Below are 21,994 nucleotides of genomic sequence, written 5' to 3'. Positions count from 1 at the left end.
ACTAGTACATTTTATCTCTCCAGTGGTAATAGCCTGCTGTTCTGAGTTAGCAGGTTAACTTAGAAACAGCAGCAGGTAGAGATGAGATTCTAACAGCTAGAGACGGGATTCTGAATGGAATGCTAAAGGCCCGCAACCAATGGGCAGGGCGAATTGCACAACAGTTTCACCCCAAACTCTTGCCCCGATCTCAGTCGGGAAGCAATTGTGCCTACAGGAACTGCACAACTGCTCTGTCCAGGTGGCTGCAGGCCATTGAACATGACTGTAGAGCTGTGCCAAGAACCCACCGAAAAGCGGCTCCTGCCGGGCCCAGATCCTATTGAAAGGGAATCCATTGCACAGTAAATGTGTAAAATCAGGCTTTAGGGAATGATTCTTTTGCCTAGTGTCTGTATATCATAATGCTTATGCCACTGGAATTCTTGAGAGAGCCAGCAGCAACACTCACCAGCACTCCTTTCCGAGGAGACGATTCAGCCACAAACTGAGCATAGCGTTAGAGACGAACAAAATCCCCAACATTGATAGCAGATGGACACACGTAAAAGGATCCTTGTCAGTGAGGGCTGGGACATGAAGCATCAGAGCAGAAGGTAGGCAACCACATTTCCAAGTGATGCACTGGAGGTTTCCCCGATGGAAGGGACAGAGGTGGTGCATAGATATGGGGGAAAGTGAGGAGGTGCACTCAGGCACATCAGTGGGGTGGCAGCTAAACCAAAAGCAAGCCCGCTCCTGTCTGCATGGCCCCATCAGGGCTTCTGCTTCTTAGCATGCTACAGTGCGACACAAGGTTGAGAACTCAGTAGCCTGATTCACGTGTTATGTTCACCACTTGCACAATGAGGGTACGTTGTTCACAGATACCGCTCTGTACACAAGTAGAGTGATTCACATGTTATGTTGCAGACAGGTGCAGCAGTACCCATCTTAGAGCTGTATCAAACACTTGTGGGGCCAGTACCCAGGTTCCCTTTAAAAATGAAGCCCATCCTGTCATTCACAGAAAAACATGAACAAGTGGACAGATGTCTGTACACTAGTACAACATAATGTCTGAATAGGGCTTCCCTGGTGTGTGTGTGTGTGTGCGCATGAGTGGACAGAAAACATTCTCCCTGTAAAACCTTGTGGTCAGTCTGTATTGCAGACACTTTGAAAGGAGGGCTTACCCAAGAGGGGCAAAGCACTACAGACAAACATGAGTCTACTATCCACCAACCTTGCCAGACTTGTGCTTTGGTGGTAATCCTGCCTTCCGAAAGGCTGGAATCATATCTGTCTTATAGTCTGGAATAAAAATCCCCAAGTCCACATCATTGCTGTAAGGACCTTGAATGGACTTTGGGGTACGTTCGGCTGGTGTATGAACGCACACTCTCCTCCGGAGGAGATTCGGGGTAACAGCCCTTTCTGTAAAGCCCCCAGGACAAACAGAGAGGTGTTAAGGGCTCTCTCGAAGGCCAACAATGAACCCGAGTTCTAGTCCAGCAATATCGAGAGGACCACCGGTCGAGGACCTCTGGAAGCAAACAATGATAAAGGGGTGTGTGTGTGTGTGTGTGTGTGTGAATTCTCAGTCCCGGGTTGGCCTGTGGTTACCCGCAGCTGTGCCCCATTCACTGCCCTGCCCACCAGCCTCCACTGGCAGAAGAGACCCCTTCTGTTCCTGGCTTCTGTTGGCCAACCAAAGTTTGGGGGATTCCTGTGGAGAACCAAAGGGATCTCTCCCTTCAAGGAACAGCTGTAGACTGAGCAGTGGGAAGTGGATCCCTTGACCCTTGAAGTGATGCCCTGACTTGAATGACTTGCCCCCCACCTCTCCAGGGGGCACAGTGGAGTGAGTATGTATGTACGTATGTAATATCCCGCTTTTCCTCCAAGGAGCCCAGAGCAGCGTGCGTGGTTGTGTTTATCCTCACAACAAGCCTGTGAGGTGGGCGAGGCTGAGAGAGACGTGACTGGCCCAGAGTCCCCCAGGGAATGTCATGGCTGAACGGGGATTAGAGCTCCGTTCTCCCCAGTCCTCGTCCAACACGCTAACCATGACACCACCCTGGAGGCAGTGTTGCCTGGAAGACCAGAACCACCAACAGCCCAAATTAGACCTTGAAAGAGGCTTCCATGAAGGGGGGAAATCCCAAAGCAACCGTTTTTGCCCGACTCATCTGCTGCCACTTGAGTCAGGGGACAGAGAGCTCAGGTGCACCCGTCTCCCCGGGGAGCCCTCCTGCATGCCAGCCACATATACCTGTGTGTGACATCACATTAGGGGGCGTGGCCATAAGCTGAAAGGGCCCAGGTGGCCCTCTGGAGCTCTTTCCCTAGCTGGCTTTGTTGTCAGCTGGAGGTCTTCTTGCTTCAAGGTGGCTCCTAGGCAGCTGGGCGGCTTGGGTTCTTGGAGAGGAAGGGGAGGAGAGCTGGTAGGAAGCCTGAATGGTCCCCTTTGCTAAGCAGGATCCATCCTGGTTTACATGGGAAGGGGAGACTACATCATGTGAGCCCTGTAAGATATTCCCCCCTCAGGGGATGGAGGGGCCGCTCTGGGAAGTGCACCTGCAGGCTGGCATGCAGAAGGTTCCAGATTCACTCCCTGGCAGCATCTCCAAGATAGGGCTGAGAGAGGCTCCTGCCTGCAATCTTGGAGAAGCCGCTGCCCGTCCGAGGAGACAATCTGGAGCTAGATGGACCAAGGGTCTGACTCAGTATATGGCAGCTTCCAGGGTGTGTGGCGCCATGGATGCAAAGAGCCAAGCTGACCAAGGAAAGAAGCTACTAGCCAGAGCAGCCAGGGACTGTGGGAGCGACGGAGGAACAGCAGCATCCCGCTGAGAATGCAAAGCATTGAGGACCTTCCTGTATTCCTCGGTAACCGCTGGAAGAGGTGAGGTGTGCCATCAAGTCAATTTCAACTCCTGGCACCCACAGAGCCCCGTGGTTGTCTTTGGTAGAATACAGGAGAGGTTGACCATTGCTATCTCCTACACAGTGTGAGATGATGCCTTTCAGCATCTTCCTATATCACTGCTGCCCGATAGAGGTTTTTCCCATAGTACCAGCGGGGATTGGAACTGGCAACCTCTGGCTCCCTAGTCTAGTCGTTTTCCAGCCGTGCTATTACTCCATCTGCTTACTTATAGCTTCGCCCAGGACTGGATTAGCCCTCCCCAGTAAAAACTATATTGGGAAACACTCAACAGTAGCTTGGGAACTAGAAAGTGTCACAAGCAGGAAAAACAGGGACAAGCAAGGAAGCTGATACTCATAATATTTCTATACCACTTTCCAACAAAAGTCCTCTTAAGTAGTATACATAAATATGAATAAATTTTAAAAATGGCTCCCTGTCCCCCAAAGGGCTCAGAATCTAAAAAAGAAACGTAAGATAGACACCAGCAACAGTCACTGGAGGGATGCTGTGCTGGAGATGGATAGGGCCAGTTGCTCTCCCTCTGCTACATATAAGAGAATCACCACTTTCAAAAGTTGCCTCTTTGCTCTTTTAGCTGGGATACTAGTAGTAGCAATGATGATGATGATGATGGTAGTGGTGGTGGTGGTGGTGGTATCAAATGCAGTCAATAACATCTACTAGATTGTGTGTAAATATAATAATAATAATAATAATAAATATAATTATTTTTTTAATATATATATATCTTTATTTAGAAGATAGAAAGCACCATGGTCCTCAGTTCTTGTTTCTTTCTTGTTACTATTATCTGTAGACTGTTTTTCAACAAAAAGCAAACTCTTCTCAGAGCAGTTTGCACAGGGGAAAGGTTTGCTGTCCCCAGAGGGCTCACAGTCCACGAAGAGAGAAGGGAGACCCCAGCAAGAGCCACTTGAGGGATGCCGTGGTGGGGCTGGACAGGGCCAGATGCTCTCCCCCTGCTTAACCTAAAGGGCATCACCGCTTTGCTGGGTGCCCCGTTGCTCAGTCCACAGGGGGACCTTGCCTCTCCAAGCAGACTGGGCTAATCATTACTTGACTTTATTTGAACATCTGCGCCCTGCCTTTCTCCACAGGCCCCAAGTGGCCAACCAAAACTAAAATCCCATAGAAAGCAAAAAGATCATTTCCCAAAGCGCCATGAAATGGGGCACACCCCACATGCTGTAGGGGCAGAACAGGCACTGGAAAACTACCACTAGAAGACAAACAACCCTGTTCAAAGCAGCCGTTGAGCAGCAACTGTTACCCAGCAATCATCAATGATAGAACCCTGGCCCTGTTTGAGCAGGAAGAACTGTCCTTCTGGCCTGGCTCTTCCCTGGGGGTTACCAACCTCTCCTCCTGTGGCTTTCAAAGCAACCCAAGAAAAGTGTCAGGAGATAAGGATCAGAGGAGGATCTGGGGCCCAATTCTCACTCAGCCTGAAGCTCCCTGGGGGAATTGGGGCCAATCTCTTGCTATCTACCCAACCTTATAAGACGGTTGTGAGGCTAAATGGTGAGTGGGGAGCAAAGGAAGAGATCCATGTACATTCATTGCCCTAAGCTTTTGGCCAAAGGGTGGGTAAGACTATGATTGCTTGCTAGTGGCAAATTAGTATACAATTTATGTATATTTTGTGGGGAAATGTCTAACGTGATGCCTGTATAATTCACAGTTATATCTGGGAAATAGCTACAGCGAGAAAGAAGGTAAGCAGCTGCTGCTGCTTCTTCTTCTTCTTCTTCTTCTTCTTCTTCTTCTTCTTCTTCTTCTTCTTCTTCTTCTTCTTCTTCTTCTTCTTCTTCTTCTTCTTCAACTCCTCCTCCTCCTCCTCCATAAGCTTATATACAGCCTTGGGTTTATTCCCTCTTTTTGACAGTTAAAGCACCACATTTTCATTGATGCCAAAAGACAGAAGAAGTTAACCAGTAGGGCACACATCTTGGGGTGCCTCTGTTATGGCACAAGAGATATTCCCAGACTGATTGGGCAAGGTTCGGACCACAATGTGTGTCTGGACATTTAAATTTGCATTCTGATTGGGCAAGACCTCTAGGGTTTTTAAATTCTGTCTTGATGAATTGGGCAAGATCTCTAGGATTTTTAAATTGTATATGGAATTGGGCAAGATCAAGGCCTGTGTGGGCCTCGATTTTTAAATTGCATCCCCCAGCTTGACATTGACATTTGTATTCTGATTGGGCAAGACCTCTAGGGTTTTTAAATTCTGTAAGGAATTGGGCAAGATCAGGGCCTGTGTGGGCCTTGATTTTTAAATTGCATCCCCCAGCTTGACTGAGCACACAATCTCTAGGTTCCCTTAGAGTGAATTGGGCATGATACCATTTTTTAAAAAAATACCATTGTCTGGGCAGCTTTAGGACAGTGGACTGCAGTCCCATGAGCTTGGAATCTCCAATGGCTCAACTGGGCAAGACGATTGGTGTCTTTAAATTCTGTCAGGGCCTTGTGGACATATTTTTTAGCCAGGGGTGTAGTGTTAAATTTGGATCGACTGACCACCCACTTTGATTCATGCTCTTGATCAAGACTGAATCAAATGGATCACGTTGCGTGTTTTATATGCGCTGTGTCCCAAGTGTTTGGTGACCCATGAAGAGATGACTTCTTGTTTAGTGTACTCATGGCCATCTCGGATCCTTATTCCTTACTCAAGGAAAAAAGCATTGATTTTGAATGCTGGGCTCAAGGTTTTGATGTTTTTCATGTCTATTGATAAAATGGTAGAAATCATTTCACATGCAAATGTTTAAATTGATTATGTCATGCAAGGGTTTTGAGAACTGTCTTGACTAAAGAAATAGTCTGATTGCCTTGTCAGCAAGAAAGGTTCTTGCAGCCTAGGTGCAAATCCTGCTATCTTGCACAGACACAACAAGCCTTGTGGAAGGTTGTGTCTTTGTTGAAGATGATGTTTAGCTGTTTAGCATTCAAGACTCTTCAGACATGGATTGCGTGAACGCCCGGCCTGAGAAATGGACACCAGAGGGAATGGAGGCGAATGCACCTGCTTAAGGAGAGGAAGGCAGATCACCAAAGGCGGCGGGAGTCCTGCGGTGAGGATGGGGTGAGTAACTGGGCCTGACTGGTTGGATGATGCCCCGTCTGTGTTGGGCTTCTTCCATAAGAGATGCCGAATTAGTAAATAAATTTGAGGCAGTCTAACATTTCTCAATGACTCTCTTACAGAGGTTGGGAGAAGCTAAGAAGAAGGAGAGAAGAGACTCTACACTGGAAGAACACACTTTGGGAAGAGCAGAATCAGCCCCTTCATCATTTTGGTTTCCCTCTTCTGCTGCACCTTCTCCAGTTCGACAGTATCCCTTCTTTTGTAATCTGGTGACTGGAACGATACACAGTAAGTTTTCCAAATGTGGCAAAATCCCAGGCTCTAGTTTCCCAGGCACCATGAAATTGGGGCACACACCCCATGCAGTGGGGAAATAGCAAGCTGTAAAAAATGTCTCCTCCGCTTCCTGACTCCAAACCCAGAGCAGACTTGCCCACCAACCCTGTTCAAAGCAGGCCGTGACCAGCCACATCCACCGCATTGGAACCCTGGCCCAGTTTGAGCAGGGAGAACAGTATGACTGGTCTTCTCCTCCCTCAGGGTTGCCATCTTGCCCGGACCTTGCAGCGTTCAAAGCTACCCAAACGATGTGCCAGGCGTTAGTATGTAATCAGGACTTGGCTTCCAATCCTCACCCAGACGAAAGGTCCATGGGGGAAACTTGAGCAATCTCTTGCTACTTTCCCTCCATTATGAGACAATTGTTATGAGGTTAAATCATGAGTGAGGTGCACAGGAAGAGATGGATGTACATTGCCCCAAGCTTTTGGCCAAAGGGTGAAATGAAAAAGTACTCAGAACATTGCCTAACACAATGTCTGTATCATTCACAGTTACTTCTGAGGAACAGTTACAACTGGAAAGAAGGTCAGCTTCATGTTGTTATTGTTGTTGTTGTTGTTGTTGTTGTTATACCCCAGTAAGCTTTCATACCACCTTGGGTTTATGCCCTCTTTTTGACAGTTAAAGCACCACATTTTCGTTGATGCCAGGAGATGTTGAACAGTAGGGCACACATCTTGGGATGCCTCTGTTATGGCACAAGAGATATTCCCAGACTGATTGGGCAAGGTTCGGACCACAATGTGTGTCTGGACATTTAAATTTGCATTCTGATTGGGCAAGACCTCTAGGGTTTTTAAATTCTGTCTTGATTGAATTGGGCAAGATCTCTAGGATTTTTAAATTGTATATGGAATTGGGCAAGATCAAGGCCTGTGTGGGCCTCGATTTTTAAATTGCATCCCCCAGCTTGACATTGACATTTGTATTCTGATTGGGCAAGACCTCTAGGGTTTTTAAATTCTGTAAGGAATTGGGCAAGATCAGGGCCTGTGTGGGCCTCGATTTTTAAATTGCATCCCCCAGCTTGACTCAGCACACAATCTCTAGGTTCCCTTAGAGTGAATTGGGCATGATACCATTTTTTTAAAAAAAACTACCATTGTCTGGGCAGCTTTAGGACAGTGGACTGCAGTCCCATGAGCTTGGAATCTCCAATGGCTCAACTGGGCAAGACGATTGGTGTCTTTAAATTCTGTCAGGGCCTTGTGGACATATTTTTTAGCCAGGGGTGTAGTGTTAAATTTGGATCGACTGACCACCCACTTTGATTCATGCTCTTGATCAAGACTGAATCAAATGGATCACGTTGCGTGTTTTATATGCGCTGTGTCCCAAGTGTTTGGTGACCCATGAAGAGATGACTTCTTGTTTAGTGCACTCATGGCCATCTCGGATCCTTATTCCTTACTCAAGGAAAAAAGCATTGATTTTGAATGCTGGGCTCAAGGTTTTGATGTTTTTCATGTCTATTGATAAAATGGTAGAAATCATTTCACATGCAAATGTTTAAATTGATTATGTCATGCAAGGGTTTTGAGAACTGTCTTGACTAAAGAAATAGTCTGATTGCCTTGTCAGCAAGAAAGGTTCTTGCAGCCTAGGTGCAAATCCTGCTATCTTGCACAGACACAACAAGCCTTGTGGAAGGTTGTGTCTTTGTTGAAGATGATGTTTAGCTGTTTAGCATTCAAGACTCTTCAGACATGGATTGCGTGAACGCCCGGCCTGAGAAATTGACACCAGAGGGAATGGAGGCGAATGCACCTGCTTAAGGAGAGGAAGGCAGATCACCAAAGGCGGCGGGAGTCCTGTGGTGAGGATGGGGTGAGTAACTGGGCCTGACTGGTTGGATGATGCCCCGTCTGTGTTGGGCTTCTTCCATAAGAGATGCCGAATTAGTAAATAAATTTGAGGCAGTCTAACATTTCTCAATGACTCTCTTACAGAGGTTGGGAGAAGCTAAGAAGAAGGAGAGAAGAGACTCTACACTGGAAGAACACACTTTGGGAAGAGCAGAATCAGCCCCTTCATCATTTTGGTTTCCCTCTTCTGCTGCACCTTCTCCAGTTCGACAGTATCCCTTCTTTTGTAATCTGGTGACTGGAACGATACACAGTAAGTTTTCCAAATGTGGCAAAATCCCAGGCTCTAGTTTCCCAGGCACCATGAAATTGGGGCACACACCCCATGCAGTGGGGAAATAGCAAGCTGTAAAAAATGTCTCCTCCGCTTCCTGACTCCAAACCCAGAGCAGACTTGCCCACCAACCCTGTTCAAAGCAGGCCGTGACCAGCCACATCCACCGCATTGGAACCCTGGCCCAGTTTGAGCAGGGAGAACAGTATGACTGGTCTTCTCCTCCCTCAGGGTTGCCATCTTGCCCGGACCTTGCAGCGTTCAAAGCTACCCAAACGATGTGCCAGGCGTTAGTATGTAATCAGGACTTGGCTTCCAATCCTCACCCAGACGAAAGGTCCATGGGGGAAACTTGAGCAATCTCTTGCTACTTTCCCTCCATTATGAGACAATTGTTATGAGGTTAAATCATGAGTGAGGTGCACAGGAAGAGATGGATGTACATTGCCCCAAGCTTTTGGCCAAAGGGTGAAATGAAAAAGTACTCAGAACATTGCCTAACACAATGTCTGTATCATTCACAGTTACTTCTGAGGAACAGTTACAACTGGAAAGAAGGTCAGCTTCATGTTGTTATTGTTGTTGTTGTTGTTGTTGTTGTTGTTGTTATAGCCCAGTAAGCTTTCATACCACCTTGGGTTTATGCCCTCTTTTTGACAGTTAAAGCACCACATTTTCATTGATGCCAGGAGATGTTGAACAGTAGGGCACACATCTTGGGGTGCCTCTGTTATGGCACAAGAGATATTCCCAGACTGATTGGGCAAGGTTCGGACCACAATGTGTGTCTGGACATTTAAATTTGCATTCTGATTGGGCAAGACCTCTAGGGTTTTTAAATTCTGTCTTGATTGAATTGGGCAAGATCTCTAGGATTTTTAAATTGTATATGGAATTGGGCAAGATCAAGGCCTGTGTGGGCCTCGATTTTTAAATTGCATCCCCCAGCTTGACATTGACATTTGTATTCTGATTGGGCAAGACCTCTAGGGTTTTTAAATTCTGTAAGGAATTGGGCAAGATCAGGGCCTGTGTGGGCCTCGATTTTTAAATTGCATCCCCCAGCTTGACTGAGCACACAATCTCTAGGTTCCCTTAGAGTGAATTGGGCATGATACCATTTTTTAAAAAAATACCATTGTCTGGGCAGCTTTAGGACAGTGGACTGCAGTCCCATGAGCTTGGAATCTCCAATGGCTCAACTGGGCAAGACGATTGGTGTCTTTAAATTCTGTCAGGGCCTTGTGGACATATTTTTTAGCCAGGGGTGTAGTGTTAAATTTGGATCGACTGACCACCCACTTTGATTCATGCTCTTGATCAAGACTGAATCAAATGGATCACGTTGCGTGTTTTATATGCGCTGTGTCCCAAGTGTTTGGTGACCCATGAAGAGATGACTTCTTGTTTAGTGTACTCATGGCCATCTCGGATCCTTATTCCTTACTCAAGGAAAAAAACATTGATTTTGAATGCTGGGCTCAAGGTTTTGATGTTTTTCATGTCTATTGATAAAATGGTAGAAATCATTTCACATGCAAATGTTTAAATTGATTATGCCATGCAAGGGTTTTGAGAACTGTCTTGACTAAAGAAATAGTCTGATTGCCTTGTCAGCAAGAAAGGTTCTTGCAGCCTAGGTGCAAATCCTGCTATCTTGCACAGACACAACAAGCCTTGTGGAAGGTTGTGTCTTTGTTGAAGATGATGTTTAGCTGTTTAGCATTCAAGACTCTTCAGACATGGATTGCGTGAACGCCCGGCCTGAGAAATGGACACCAGAGGGAATGGAGGCGAATGCACCTGCTTAAGGAGAGGAAGGCAGATCACCAAAGGCGGCGGGAGTCCTGTGGTGAGGATGGGGTGAGTAACTGGGCCTGACTGGTTGGATGATGCCCCGTCTGTGTTGGGCTTCTTCCATAAGAGATGCCGAATTAGTAAATAAATTTGAGGCAGTCTAACATTTCTCAATGACTCTCTTACAGAGGTTGGGAGAAGCTAAGAAGAAGGAGAGAAGAGACTCTACACTGGAAGAACACACTTTGGGAAGAGCAGAATCAGCCCCTTCATCATTTTGGTTTCCCTCTTCTGCTGCACCTTCTCCAGTTCGACAGTATCCCTTCTTTTGTAATCTGGTGACTGGAACGATACACAGTAAGTTTTCCAAATGTGGCAAAATCCCAGGCTCTAGTTTCCCAGGCACCATGAAATTGGGGCACACACCCCATGCAGTGGGGAAATAGCAAGCTGTAAAAAATGTCTCCTCCGCTTCCTGACTCCAAACCCAGAGCAGACTTGCCCACCAACCCTGTTCAAAGCAGGCCGTGACCAGCCACATCCACCGCATTGGAACCCTGGCCCAGTTTGAGCAGGGAGAACAGTATGACTGGTCTTCTCCTCCCTCAGGGTTGCCATCTTGCCCGGACCTTGCAGCGTTCAAAGCTACCCAAACGATGTGCCAGGCGTTAGTATGTAATCAGGACTTGGCTTCCAATCCTCACCCAGACGAAAGGTCCATGGGGGAAACTTGAGCAATCTCTTGCTACTTTCCCTCCATTATGAGACAATTGTTATGAGGTTAAATCATGAGTGAGGTGCACAGGAAGAGATGGATGTACATTGCCCCAAGCTTTTGGCCAAAGGGTGAAATGAAAAAGTACTCAGAACATTGCCTAACACAATGTCTGTATCATTCACAGTTACTTCTGAGGAACAGTTACAACTGGAAAGAAGGTCAGCTTCATGTTGTTATTGTTGTTGTTGTTGTTGTTGTTGTTGTTGTTGTTGTTATTGTTATAGCCCAGTAAGCTTTCATACCACCTTGGGTTTATGCCCTCTTTTTGACAGTTAAAGCACCACATTTTCATTGATGCCAGGAGATGTTGAACAGTAGGGCACACATCTTGGGGTGCCTCTGTTATGGCACAAGAGATATTCCCAGACTGATTGGGCAAGGTTCGGACCACAATGTGTGTCTGGACATTTAAATTTGCATTCTGATTGGGCAAGACCTCTAGGGTTTTTAAATTCTGTCTTGATTGAATTGGGCAAGATCTCTAGGATTTTTAAATTGTATATGGAATTGGGCAAGATCAAGGCCTGTGTGGGCCTCGATTTTTAAATTGCATCCCCCAGCTTGACATTGACATTTGTATTCTGATTGGGCAAGACCTCTAGGGTTTTTAAATTCTGTAAGGAATTGGGCAAGATCAGGGCCTGTGTGGGCCTCGATTTTTAAATTGCATCCCCCAGCTTGACTGAGCACACAATCTCTAGGTTCCCTTAGAGTGAATTGGGCATGATACCATTTTTTAAAAAAATACCATTGTCTGGGCAGCTTTAGGACAGTGGACTGCAGTCCCATGAGCTTGGAATCTCCAATGGCTCAACTGGGCAAGACGATTGGTGTCTTTAAATTCTGTCAGGGCCTTGTGGACATATTTTTTAGCCAGGGGTGTAGTGTTAAATTTGGATCGACTGACCACCCACTTTGATTCATGCTCTTGATCAAGACTGAATCAAATGGATCACGTTGCGTGTTTTATATGCGCTGTGTCCCAAGTGTTTGGTGACCCATGAAGAGATGACTTCTTGTTTAGTGTACTCATGGCCATCTCGGATCCTTATTCCTTACTCAAGGAAAAAAACATTGATTTTGAATGCTGGGCTCAAGGTTTTGATGTTTTTCATGTCTATTGATAAAATGGTAGAAATCATTTCACATGCAAATGTTTAAATTGATTATGCCATGCAAGGGTTTTGAGAACTGTCTTGACTAAAGAAATAGTCTGATTGCCTTGTCAGCAAGAAAGGTTCTTGCAGCCTAGGTGCAAATCCTGCTATCTTGCACAGACACAACAAGCCTTGTGGAAGGTTGTGTCTTTGTTGAAGATGATGTTTAGCTGTTTAGCATTCAAGACCCTTCAGACATGGATTGCGTGAACGCCCGGCCTGAGAAATGGACACCAGAGGGAATGGAGGCGAATGCACCTGCTTAAGGAGAGGAAGGCAGATCACCAAAGGCGGCGGGAGTCCTGCGGTGAGGATGGGGTGAGTAGCTGGGCCTGACTGGTTGGATGATGCCCCGTCTGTGTTGGGCTTCTTCCATAAGAGATGCCGAATTAGTAAATAAATTTGAGGCAGTCTAACATTTCTCAATGACTCTCTTACAGAGGTTGGGAGAAGCTAAGAAGAAGGAGAGAAGAGACTCTACACTGGAAGAACACACTTTGGGAAGAGCAGAATCAGCCCCTTCATCATTTTGGTTTCCCTCTTCTGCTGCACCTTCTCCAGTTCGACAGTATCCCTTCTTTTGTAATCTGGTGACTGGAACGATACACAGTAAGTTTTCCAAATGTGGCAAAATCCCAGGCTCTAGTTTCCCAGGCACCATGAAATTGGGGCACACACCCCATGCAGTGGGGAAATATCAAGCTGTAAAAAATGTCTCCTCCGCTTCCTGACTCCAAACCCAGAGCAGACTTGCCCACCAACCCTGTTCAAAGCAGGCCGTGACCAGCCACATCCACCGCATTGGAACCCTGGCCCAGTTTGAGCAGGGAGAACAGTATGACTGGTCTTCTCCTCCCTCAGGGTTGCCATCTTGCCCGGACCTTGCAGCGTTCAAAGCTACCCAAACGATGTGCCAGGCGTTAGTATGTAATCAGGACTTGGCTTCCAATCCTCACCCAGACGAAAGGTCCATGGGGGAAACTTGAGCAATCTCTTGCTACTTTCCCTCCATTATGAGACAATTGTTATGAGGTTAAATCATGAGTGAGGTGCACAGGAAGAGATGGATGTACATTGCCCCAAGCTTTTGGCCAAAGGGTGAAATGAAAAAGTACTCAGAACATTGCCTAACACAATGTCTGTATCATTCACAGTTACTTCTGAGGAACAGTTACAACTGGAAAGAAGGTCAGCTTCATGTTGTTATTGTTGTTGTTGTTGTTGTTGTTGTTGTTATAGCCCAGTAAGCTTTCATACCACCTTGGGTTTATGCCCTCTTTTTGACAGTTAAAGCACCACATTTTCATTGATGCCAGGAGATGTTGAACAGTAGGGCACACATCTTGGGGTGCCTCTGTTATGGCACAAGAGATATTCCCAGACTGATTGGGCAAGGTTCGGACCACAATGTGTGTCTGGACATTTAAATTTGCATTCTGATTGGGCAAGACCTCTAGGGTTTTTAAATTCTGTCTTGATTGAATTGGGCAAGATCTCTAGGATTTTTAAATTGTATATGGAATTGGGCAAGATCAAGGCCTGTGTGGGCCTCGATTTTTAAATTGCATCCCCCAGCTTGACATTGACATTTGTATTCTGATTGGGCAAGACCTCTAGGGTTTTTAAATTCTGTAAGGAATTGGGCAAGATCAGGGCCTGTGTGGGCCTCGATTTTTAAATTGCATCCCCCAGCTTGACTGAGCACACAATCTCTAGGTTCCCTTAGAGTGAATTGGGCATGATACCATTTTTTAAAAAAATACCATTGTCTGGGCAGCTTTAGGACAGTGGACTGCAGTCCCATGAGCTTGGAATCTCCAATGGCTCAACTGGGCAAGACGATTGGTGTCTTTAAATTCTGTCAGGGCCTTGTGGACATATTTTTTAGCCAGGGGTGTAGTGTTAAATTTGGATCGACTGACCACCCACTTTGATTCATGCTCTTGATCAAGACTGAATCAAATGGATCACGTTGCGTGTTTTATATGCGCTGTGTCCCAAGTGTTTGGTGACCCATGAAGAGATGACTTCTTGTTTAGTGTACTCATGGCCATCTCGGATCCTTATTCCTTACTCAAGGAAAAAAACATTGATTTTGAATGCTGGGCTCAAGGTTTTGATGTTTTTCATATCTATTGATAAAATGGTAGAAATCATTTCACATGCAAATGTTTAAATTGATTATGCCATGCAAGGGTTTTGAGAACTGTCTTGACTAAAGAAATAGTCTGATTGCCTTGTCAGCAAGAAAGGTTCTTGCAGCCTAGGTGCAAATCCTGCTATCTTGCACAGACACAACAAGCCTTGTGGAAGGTTGTGTCTTTGTTGAAGATGATGTTTAGCTGTTTAGCATTCAAGACCCTTCAGACATGGATTGCGTGAACGCCCGGCCTGAGAAATGGACACCAGAGGGAATGGAGGCGAATGCACCTGCTTAAGGAGAGGAAGGCAGATCACCAAAGGCGGCGGGAGTCCTGCGGTGAGGATGGGGTGAGTAGCTGGGCCTGACTGGTTGGATGATGCCCCGTCTGTGTTGGGCTTCTTCCATAAGAGATGCCGAATTAGTAAATAAATTTGAGGCAGTCTAACATTTCTCAATGACTCTCTTACAGAGGTTGGGAGAAGCTAAGAAGAAGGAGAGAAGAGACTCTACACTGGAAGAACACACTTTGGGAAGAGCAGAATCAGCCCCTTCATCATTTTGGTTTCCCTCTTCTGCTGCACCTTCTCCAGTTCGACAGTATCCCTTCTTTTGTAATCTGGTGACTGGAACGATACACAGTAAGTTTTCCAAATGTGGCAAAATCCCAGGCTCTAGTTTCCCAGGCACCATGAAATTGGGGCACACACCCCATGCAGTGGGGAAATAGCAAGCTGTAAAAAATGTCTCCTCCGCTTCCTGACTCCAAACCCAGAGCAGACTTGCCCACCAACCCTGTTCAAAGCAGGCCGTGACCAGCCACATCCACCGCATTGGAACCCTGGCCCAGTTTGAGCAGGGAGAACAGTATGACTGGTCTTCTCCTCCCTCAGGGTTGCCATCTTGCCCGGACCTTGCAGCGTTCAAAGCTACCCAAACGATGTGCCAGGCGTTAGTATGTAATCAGGACTTGGCTTCCAATCCTCACCCAGACGAAAGGTCCATGGGGGAAACTTGAGCAATCTCTTGCTACTTTCCCTCCATTATGAGACAATTGTTATGAGGTTAAATCATGAGTGAGGTGCACAGGAAGAGATGGATGTACATTGCCCCAAGCTTTTGGCCAAAGGGTGAAATGAAAAAGTACTCAGAACATTGCCTAACACAATGTCTGTATCATTCACAGTTACTTCTGAGGAACAGTTACAACTGGAAAGAAGGTCAGCTTCATGTTGTTATTGTTGTTGTTGTTGTTGTTGTTGTTGTTGTTGTTATAGCCCAGTAAGCTTTCATACCACCTTGGGTTTATGCCCTCTTTTTGACAGTTAAAGCACCACATTTTCATTGATGCCAGGAGATGTTGAACAGTAGGGCACACATCTTGGGGTGCCTCTGTTATGGCACAAGAGATATTCCCAGACTGATTGGGCAAGGTTCGGACCACAATGTGTGTCTGGACATTTAAATTTGCATTCTGATTGGGCAAGACCTCTAGGGTTTTTAAATTCTGTCTTGATTGAATTGGGCAAGATCTCTAGGATTTTTAAATTGTATATGGAATTGGGCAAGATCAAGGCCTGTGTGGGCCTCGATTTTTAAATTGCATCCCCCAGCTTGACATTGACATTTGTATTCTGATTGGGCAAGACCTCTAGGGTTTTTAAATTCTGTAAGGAATTGGGCAAGATCAGGGCCTGTGTGGGCCTCGATTTTTAAATTGCATCCCCCAGCTTGACTGAGCACACAATCTCTAGGTTCCCTTAGAGTGAATTGGGCATGATACCATTTTTTAAAAAAATACCATTGTCTGGGCAGCTTTAGGACAGTGGACTGCAGTCCCATGAGCTTGGAATCTCCAATGGCTCAACTGGGCAAGACGATTGGTGTCTTTAAATTCTGTCAGGGCCTTGTGGACATATTTTTTAGCCAGGGGTGTAGTGTTAAATTTGGATCGACTGACCACCCACTTTGATTCATGCTCTTGATCAAGACTGAATCAAATGGATCACGTTGCGTGTTTTATATGCGCTGTGTCCCAAGTGTTTGGTGACCCATGAAGAGATGACTTCTTGTTTAGTGTACTCATGGCCATCTCGGATCCTTATTCCTTACTCAAGGAAAAAAACATTGATTTTGAATGCTGGGCTCAAGGTTTTGATGTTTTTCATATCTATTGATAAAATGGTAGAAATCATTTCACATGCAAATGTTTAAATTGATTATGCCATGCAAGGGTTTTGAGAACTGTCTTGACTAAAGAAATAGTCTGATTGCCTTGTCAGCAAGAAAGGTTCTTGCAGCCTAGGTGCAAATCCTGCTATCTTGCACAGACACAACAAGCCTTGTGGAAGGTTGTGTCTTTGTTGAAGATGATGTTTAGCTGTTTAGCATTCAAGACCCTTCAGACATGGATTGCGTGAACGCCCGGCCTGAGAAATGGACACCAGAGGGAATGGAGGCGAATGCACCTGCTTAAGGAGAGGAAGGCAGATCACCAAAGGCGGCGGGAGTCCTGCGGTGAGGATGGGGTGAGTAGCTGGGCCTGACTGGTTGGATGATGCCCCGTCTGTGTTGGGCTTCTTCCATAAGAGATGCCGAATTAGTAAATAAATTTGAGGCAGTCTAACATTTCTCAATGACTCTCTTACAGAGGTTGGGAGAAGCTAAGAAGAAGGAGAGAAGAGACTCTACACTGGAAGAACACACTTTGGGAAGAGCAGAATCAGCCCCTTCATCATTTTGGTTTCCCTCTTCTGCTGCACCTTCTCCAGTTCGACAGTATCCCTTCTTTTGTAATCTGGTGACTGGAACGATACACAGTAAGTTTTCCAAATGTGGCAAAATCCCAGGCTCTAGTTTCCCAGGCACCATGAAATTGGGGCACACACCCCATGCAGTGGGGAAATAGCAAGCTGTAAAAAATGTCTCCTCCGCTTCCTGACTCCAAACCCAGAGCAGACTTGCCCACCAACCCTGTTCAAAGCAGGCCGTGACCAGCCACATCCACCGCATTGGAACCCTGGCCCAGTTTGAGCAGGGAGAACAGTATGACTGGTCTTCTCCTCCCTCAGGGTTGCCATCTTGCCCGGACCTTGCAGCGTTCAAAGCTACCCAAACGATGTGCCAGGCGTTAGTATGTAATCAGGACTTGGCTTCCAATCCTCACCCAGACGAAAGGTCCATGGGGGAAACTTGAGCAATCTCTTGCTACTTTCCCTCCATTATGAGACAATTGTTATGAGGTTAAATCATGAGTGAGGTGCACAGGAAGAGATGGATGTACATTGCCCCAAGCTTTTGGCCAAAGGGTGAAATGAAAAAGTACTCAGAACATTGCCTAACACAATGTCTGTATCATTCACAGTTACTTCTGAGGAACAGTTACAACTGGAAAGAAGGTCAGCTTCATGTTGTTATTGTTGTTGTTGTTGTTGTTGTTGTTATAGCCCAGTAAGCTTTCATACCACCTTGGGTTTATGCCCTCTTTTTGACAGTTAAAGCACCACATTTTCATTGATGCCAGGAGATGTTGAACAGTAGGGCACACATCTTGGGGTGCCTCTGTTATGGCACAAGAGATATTCCCAGACTGATTGGGCAAGGTTCGGACCACAATGTGTGTCTGGACATTTAAATTTGCATTCTGATTGGGCAAGACCTCTAGGGTTTTTAAATTCTGTCTTGATTGAATTGGGCAAGATCTCTAGGATTTTTAAATTGTATATGGAATTGGGCAAGATCAAGGCCTGTGTGGGCCTCGATTTTTAAATTGCATCCCCCAGCTTGACATTGACATTTGTATTCTGATTGGGCAAGACCTCTAGGGTTTTTAAATTCTGTAAGGAATTGGGCAAGATCAGGGCCTGTGTGGGCCTCGATTTTTAAATTGCATCCCCCAGCTTGACTGAGCACACAATCTCTAGGTTCCCTTAGAGTGAATTGGGCATGATACCATTTTTTAAAAAAATACCATTGTCTGGGCAGCTTTAGGACAGTGGACTGCAGTCCCATGAGCTTGGAATCTCCAATGGCTCAACTGGGCAAGACGATTGGTGTCTTTAAATTCTGTCAGGGCCTTGTGGACATATTTTTTAGCCAGGGGTGTAGTGTTAAATTTGGATCGACTGACCACCCACTTTGATTCATGCTCTTGATCAAGACTGAATCAAATGGATCACGTTGCGTGTTTTATATGCGCTGTGTCCCAAGTGTTTGGTGACCCATGAAGAGATGACTTCTTGTTTAGTGTACTCATGGCCATCTCGGATCCTTATTCCTTACTCAAGGAAAAAAACATTGATTTTGAATGCTGGGCTCAAGGTTTTGATGTTTTTCATATCTATTGATAAAATGGTAGAAATCATTTCACATGCAAATGTTTAAATTGATTATGCCATGCAAGGGTTTTGAGAACTGTCTTGACTAAAGAAATAGTCTGATTGCCTTGTCAGCAAGAAAGGTTCTTGCAGCCTAGGTGCAAATCCTGCTATCTTGCACAGACACAACAAGCCTTGTGGAAGGTTGTGTCTTTGTTGAAGATGATGTTTAGCTGTTTAGCATTCAAGACCCTTCAGACATGGATTGCGTGAACGCCCGGCCTGAGAAATGGACACCAGAGGGAATGGAGGCGAATGCACCTGCTTAAGGAGAGGAAGGCAGATCACCAAAGGCGGCGGGAGTCCTGCGGTGAGGATGGGGTGAGTAGCTGGGCCTGACTGGTTGGATGATGCCCCGTCTGTGTTGGGCTTCTTCCATAAGAGATGCCGAATTAGTAAATAAATTTGAGGCAGTCTAACATTTCTCAATGACTCTCTTACAGAGGTTGGGAGAAGCTAAGAAGAAGGAGAGAAGAGACTCTACACTGGAAGAACACACTTTGGGAAGAGCAGAATCAGCCCCTTCATCATTTTGGTTTCCCTCTTCTGCTGCACCTTCTCCAGTTCGACAGTATCCCTTCTTTTGTAATCTGGTGACTGGAACGATACACAGTAAGTTTTCCAAATGTGGCAAAATCCCAGGCTCTAGTTTCCCAGGCACCATGAAATTGGGGCACACACCCCATGCAGTGGGGAAATAGCAAGCTGTAAAAAATGTCTCCTCCGCTTCCTGACTCCAAACCCAGAGCAGACTTGCCCACCAACCCTGTTCAAAGCAGGCCGTGACCAGCCACATCCACCGCATTGGAACCCTGGCCCAGTTTGAGCAGGGAGAACAGTATGACTGGTCTTCTCCTCCCTCAGGGTTGCCATCTTGCCCGGACCTTGCAGCGTTCAAAGCTACCCAAACGATGTGCCAGGCGTTAGTATGTAATCAGGACTTGGCTTCCAATCCTCACCCAGACGAAAGGTCCATGGGGGAAACTTGAGCAATCTCTTGCTACTTTCCCTCCATTATGAGACAATTGTTATGAGGTTAAATCATGAGTGAGGTGCACAGGAAGAGATGGATGTACATTGCCCCAAGCTTTTGGCCAAAGGGTGAAATGAAAAAGTACTCAGAACATTGCCTAACACAATGTCTGTATCATTCACAGTTACTTCTGAGGAACAGTTACAACTGGAAAGAAGGTCAGCTTCATGTTGTTATTGTTGTTGTTGTTGTTGTTATACCCCAGTAAGCTTTCATACCACCTTGGGGTTATGCCCTCTTTTTGACAGTTAAAGCACCACATTTTCATTGATGCCAGGAGATGTTGAACAGTAGGGCACACATCTTGGGATGCCTCTGTTATGGCACAAGAGATATTCCCAGACTGATTGGGCAAGGTTCGGACCACAATGTGTGTCTGGACATTTAAATTTGCATTCTGATTGGGCAAGACCTCTAGGGTTTTTAAATTCTGTCTTGATTGAATTGGGCAAGATCTCTAGGATTTTTAAATTGTATATGGAATTGGGCAAGATCAAGGCCTGTGTGGGCCTCGATTTTTAAATTGCATCCCCCAGCTTGACATTGACATTTGTATTCTGATTGGGCAAGACCTCTAGGGTTTTTAAATTCTGTAAGGAATTGGGCAAGATCAGGGCCTGTGTGGGCCTCGATTTTTAAATTGCATCCCCCAGCTTGACTCAGCACACAATCTCTAGGTTCCCTTAGAGTGAATTGGGCATGATACCATTTTTTTAAAAAAAATACCATTGTCTGGGCAGCTTTAGGACAGTGGACTGCAGTCCCATGAGCTTGGAATCTCCAATGGCTCAACTGGGCAAGACGATTGGTGTCTTTAAATTCTGTCAGGGCCTTGTGGACATCTTTTTTAGCCAGGGGTGTAGTGTTAAATTTGGATCGACTGACCACCCACTTTGATTCATGCTCTTGATCAAGACTGAATCAAATGGATCACGTTGCGTGTTTTATATGCGCTGTGTCCCAAGTGTTTGGTGACCCATGAAGAGATGACTTCTTGTTTAGTGTACTCATGGCCATCTCGGATCCTTATTCCTTACTCAAGGAAAAAAGCATTGATTTTGAATGCTGGGCTCAAGGTTTTGATGTTTTTCATGTCTATTGATAAAATGGTAGAAATCATTTCACATGCAAATGTTTAAATTGATTATGTCATGCAAGGGTTTTGAGAACTGTCTTGACTAAAGAAATAGTCTGATTGCCTTGTCAGCAAGAAAGGTTCTTGCAGCCTAGGTGCAAATCCTGCTATCTTGCACAGACACAACAAGCCTTGTGGAAGGTTGTGTCTTTGTTGAAGATGATGTTTAGCTGTTTAGCATTCAAGACTCTTCAGACATGGATTGCGTGAACGCCCGGCCTGAGAAATGGACACCAGAGGGAATGGAGGCGAATGAACCTGCTTAAGGAGAGGAAGGCAGATCACCAAAGGCGGCGGGAGTCCTGCGGTGAGGATGGGGTGAGTAGCTGGGCCTGACTGGTTGGATGATGCCCCGTCTGTGTTGGGCTTCTTCCATAAGAGATGCCGAATTAGTAAATAAATTTGAGGCAGTCTAACATTTCTCAATGACTCTCTTACAGAGGTTGGGAGAAGCTAAGAAGAAGGAGAGAAGAGACTCTACACTGGAAGAACACACTTTGGGAAGAGCAGAATCAGCCCCTTCATCATTTTGGTTTCCCTCTTCTGCTGCACCTTCTCCAGTTCGACAGTATCCCTTCTTTTGTAATCTGGTAACTGGAACGATACACAGTAAGTTTTCCAAATGTGGCAAAATCCCAGGCTCTAGTTTCCCAGGCACCATGAAATTGGGGCACACACCCCATGCAGTGGGGAAATAGCAAGCTGTAAAAAATGTCTCCTCCGCTTCCTGACTCCAAACCCAGAGCAGACTTGCCCACCAACCCTGTTCAAAGCAGGCCGTGACCAGCCACATCCACCGCATTGGAACCCTGGCCCAGTTTGAGCAGGGAGAACAGTATGACTGGTCTTCTCCTCCCTCAGGGTTGCCATCTTGCCCGGACCTTGCAGCGTTCAAAGCTACCCAAACGATGTGCCAGGCGTTAGTATGTAATCAGGACTTGGCTTCCAATCCTCACCCAGACGAAAGGTCCATGGGGGAAACTTGAGCAATCTCTTGCTACTTTCCCTCCATTATGAGACAATTGTTATGAGGTTAAATCATGAGTGAGGTGCACAGGAAGAGAT

At 45.9% G+C, this 21,994-nt stretch overlaps 1 protein-coding gene across 27 annotated transcripts in view; it reads right to left on the bottom strand.

Moving 5' to 3' along the window:
* LOC128342168 (transcription initiation factor TFIID subunit 3-like) overlaps positions 1-21,994 on the bottom strand; it is a 186,803-nt gene that overhangs the window by 28,479 nt on the left and 136,330 nt on the right. The gene's annotated exons all lie outside the window — the stretch shown is intronic.

The sequence above is a fragment of the Hemicordylus capensis genome, chromosome 2, assembly GCF_027244095.1.
Source record: "Hemicordylus capensis ecotype Gifberg chromosome 2, rHemCap1.1.pri, whole genome shotgun sequence".
NCBI classification, from domain to species: domain Eukaryota; kingdom Metazoa; phylum Chordata; class Lepidosauria; order Squamata; family Cordylidae; genus Hemicordylus; species Hemicordylus capensis.
The sequence above is the reverse complement of the archived record's forward strand: the minus strand, read 5'-3'. Positions and strand labels throughout refer to the sequence as shown.